The sequence below is a fragment of the Urocitellus parryii genome, chromosome 11 (assembly GCF_045843805.1).
Source record: "Urocitellus parryii isolate mUroPar1 chromosome 11, mUroPar1.hap1, whole genome shotgun sequence".
Taxonomy (NCBI): Eukaryota; Metazoa; Chordata; class Mammalia; order Rodentia; family Sciuridae; genus Urocitellus; species Urocitellus parryii.
Genome location: NC_135541.1, coordinates 27,412,759 through 27,417,284, shown reverse-complemented (window position 1 = coordinate 27,417,284; position 4,526 = coordinate 27,412,759).

Sequence of the window (4,526 nt, the reverse complement as noted above, 5' to 3'; positions counted from 1 at the left end):
ATTTAAAAGAACTTTCATAATCTTTGTCCTTCCAGCGCTGTTTTAGGCAGAAAACCCAATTGAGAAGGTGTATTTACTAATAAAGAATATTTATCCTCTTTTTTCAAAAACTGCATTCTGAATGACTTCTTTCTCCTTCTGTGATTTTTATTTCTTAAATCCCCTTCAAATCTGACACCTATGTCTATTGAGATACTGGCCATAGTGTGGACCATTCATCCTCTTAGGATCACTACAACAGCCTCTACTCTTCTCTCTGCTTCCTCTTTCCCCTCGTTCTCCACATTACAATTTTAGTGATCTTTCTAAAATGAAAATTAGTTATGCCTCTCTTCTACTTATACACCTTTCTGGGTCCCCATTTCCCTCACGACGTCCAGCTTTCTGAATCTGGGAACTCAAGGCCACTCATAATCCATCTCTCACGACTGCCCCCTCTCCACTCCCATATCCTCCAGCCATCAGCCATTCTAGCCTCTGACCTCCACATTCTCCATTCCCACTGGGTCTTTAAGATCCCCTCTGTACATGTTGCCCTCCCACTACTACTGTTTTCCACCAGGTGATCACACCTAGTCACGGCCCAAGGAATGATCCGCTGGAGAAATTACCAGTTGGGGACCTGGCTCATCCATTAATTGGCACACTGCTGCTAACTAGTGGTTCTTGGGTGAACTCTTAAGTCAGGGCAGGATTTAACATCAACCTTTCAGGTGTCAGTGAGAATAGACTGAGATTAGTGCAACAAATATATATTTTTTGGTACTCCATATATTTCCTTGGCACTCCAAGTGACTTTACCAAAGCAGTATTCTTTTTTAAAATATTTTTTAGTTGTTGATGTACCTTTTTTTATTTATTTACATGTGGTGTTGAGGATCAAACCCAGTGCCTCACACTAAGTAAGTGCTCTGCCCCTGAGCCACAACCCCAGCCCCATAAAGCAGTATTTTTATCATAATACTCTATTGCTTAATGTTCAACACTGTCTCATGATAAAGCCCAAATTCTTCAATTATATTCTGGTCCTTATAGACCTTGTCTCCCAATGTGCTCCTTCAACACCCTAAGCTCCAGCCAAGCAGATTATTTAGTATTTCCCAGACAGCTTTTCCCTCTAACTGTATTACCCTAAATCTTTATGTTCAAGTTCCTCTCTCCTTGTTTTCCTTTGTTCTGTCCATAGGTTGTCTAGTCTCAAGAGACCAAATTAAATATCATTTTCTCTTTGAAATATTATTTCCTTCAATTGTTACTTAACTGAGTACATACTTTTTGTCTGGCATTCAGTGTTACTTAGTGTCTTTGAAACAACAAGACTTCTAGAGTCAAACAGCTGATTTCAGCTTCCTGCTGTGCTAGCTGAATAACTTTGGGCAAGTCACTTCACTTTTTCGATCTTCAGTTTCCTCATCTGTTGTGATATGAAGGTGAAATAAGCTATGTGCAATGCAGCTGGAGTTACCGTAATCCCCCTTCCTCATGTTTCAGGAAGTCTAGTACTCACCACAACAGTTTCTATGAATTCCCAGGATTCTCTCCCATTTTTAAGGTCTCCTCCAGCTTTGATGGTTGGTATCCCCTAAAACCACCTTCTGCAGGGTTCCCAGTGCAAGCTGTTTCCTGTCATAAAACTGAAATATTTTCCTTAGTTTCATTTCATGTGTTTAAGCACCTACCTGGTGCCAGGGATGCAGCAGTAAGAAAAAAAAATCATATTCATGGAACTTACATTCTGTTAATAAAATGTAATAAAGAGTCAAATGGTGATTTGTGTTACAGGGGTAAAAAGTCAATTTAGGAATAGAGAGGATGATGGATTGTGAGGGCCATGAGGGGGTTATGGGTCAGTTTTAGATGAAATCACTTGAAGACCCTCCCTAAGGGAGTGATATTTGGGCAAAGACCTGAAAGAAGTACAACATACATATATCTTAGGGCAAAACTTCTAGTAAGTTCACAGGGGTTGAGGCAGAACCTTGTTTGGTGTATTGGAGGAAAAGCAAGGAGGCCAGGCACCTGGACCAGGGGTGACGTGTAGATGAGGTGAGAGAGGCTCTATGTAAAGCCTCAGAGATCACATGAGAATTTTGTTTTTTATTTCAATGCCGATGGGAAGTCACTGGAGAATATTGGTCAGAGTAGTGACACAATCTGATTTACATTTTTAAAGGTTCATCCAGATGCTATAAACTGTAAGGGAGCAAAAGCAGAAATGGGAATACTAGTCTCAAGCAGTTGCTGTTGTCCAGGTGACAGACAATGGTGGCTTGTCTCAGGTAACAGCAACAAGTAGATGTATGTAGTCAGAGTGAGGATGTATGTCAATGTTTCAGCCAACAGGATTTGCTGATGAGATCAACTATGAGGTTTGAGAAAAAAATAAATAATAGCTGGATTAACTGAATGAATGGTGGTGGGGCTAACTGAGAATAGGAGCCTTGAGGAAGTTAGAATCAAGAGTCAGGTGTTGGAAAAATATAAAAGGTTTTGGATGTGTTGAGTTGAAGCCTATCAGATTTCAAGTAAAGACATCAAGTAAGCAGTTGAATATCCTAGTCTGAGACTCACATAAACCTTTATGAAAAGTTTGAGGGAGAAAGGATTCAAATCACAGCAACATAACCTAAAATTGATTTTTAGTCACCTCAGTCCCTTGGCCTCTTCCCCACCTCAGGCCTTGGCTGCAACCAGTTTGTCCCATTCCCTACCTAGTTATTAAAGGCCTTGGCTGATGCTTTGAAATGATAGCTGGTCAGGTAAGGACCTGTCCATTTAAATTCCTAAGCTGTCCTTTACCCAGTTTTTGTCAAGGAGCAAAGGAATTGCAATTCTCCCCTAACTAAAATTTGCAATCTCTTGCAAAAGTTGTCCCACACATGTTTGCATTAAGCAGCAGGTGAGGCAAGAATCTAAGGGTATTTATTAAATGATAGTGGATTTCTTTCCTTCTTGGATTTACTGTTTTTGTCCCATTCTTGTTCTAAAGACTGGCCTCCACGCCTCATAGAAAAAAGGCTTGATTTTGATTTAAAGCTCAAGAGGAGAGTGGTGGTGACCCTAACTTAAGATATCTTAGGTTTTATCTTCCTTCACTGTCTCAAAACAGATTCTTTATCTCTCTTTCTCCTAGAGTAGTTATCTTCAGACATTTTGCCCACATACTCCCTTCAAAGAATTTTGGGAAACTGTACCTCTGCACATTTTTTGGTTGATATTAAAATTTTTTCATCCTAAATTCAAACATTTACCAGGAATTTGATTTCTGGTACATGATACTGACATTTTTAAAAAAATATTTATTTACTTTTTAGTTATAGTTGGACACAATATCTTTATTTTATTTTTATGTGGTGCCAAGAATTGAATTCAGGGCCTTGCACATGCTAGGCGAGCACTCTGCCACTGAGCCACAATCCCAGCCCCAATATTGTCATTTAAAAAAAAAAATCTGTTATACTGTTCTACATATATTCAAGAATATACCACAGTGATCCAGATCCACAGATATTAGATCTTCTACTTATTTTGTTATATTTACACCTAAGTATTTTACATTTCACGTGCTCATATAAACAGTAATGAGTTGAAATTTCAACTTCCACTTGTTCATTGTTAGGGCTATGGTAAGATGTTGAATGTCCTGCAAAGACCCATGTGTTAAATTAAAGTGAGGTCCCCAGAATGGTGCTATTCAGAGGTGGTAGAACCTTTGAAAGGTGAAGCCTAGTGGGAGGTCATTATGTCATTGGTATACGCCCCAAAGGGAATTGTGGGACCCAGACCACTTCCTCTTTTTCTTTTGCTCCCTGGTGTGTGATAGAAATGGATTTGCTCTGCCATGTCCTCCCCACCATTGCAATATAGCATTCCATACAGAGCAATGGGTCTGTCTACCCAGTCTTGGACTGGAATATTTAAAATATGAACCAAAAGAAACTTTTCATTTAATAACTGAATCATCTCAAGTATTTTATTATAGTGACAGAAAACTTATTAATAACTTGTATATAGCAAAGCAATTGACTTTTGTTTGTTAACCTTGTACCTTCAAACTTGCTATAATCACTTATTAGTTCCAAAAAGGTTTTTTTTGTTGTTGTTGATTTTTAAGGATTTTGTACTTAGCTCATCTTGTTATCTGCAAAAAAGACACTTTTATTTATTTCTTCTCAATCTACACATTTTTAGTTCCTTTTCTTGTCTCATTGCATAAGCTAGAACATACTGTACAGTGTTGAAAAGGAGTGGTAAGAGGGGACAACCTTACCTTGTTCCTGATCTTTTTTTATTAAATTATTTATTTATTCTAATTTGTTATACATGATGGCAGAATGCAATTCATTTCATATTACACATATAGAACACAATTTTTCAAGTCACTGATTGTACACTAAGTATTTTCACACCATTCGTGTCTTCATACATGTACTTAGGGTAAAGATTTCTAACTCATTCCACACATCATTCTAACCCTTTGCCCCCTCCTTTCCCCTCTCTCCTCTTTGCCCTATCTAAAGTTCCTC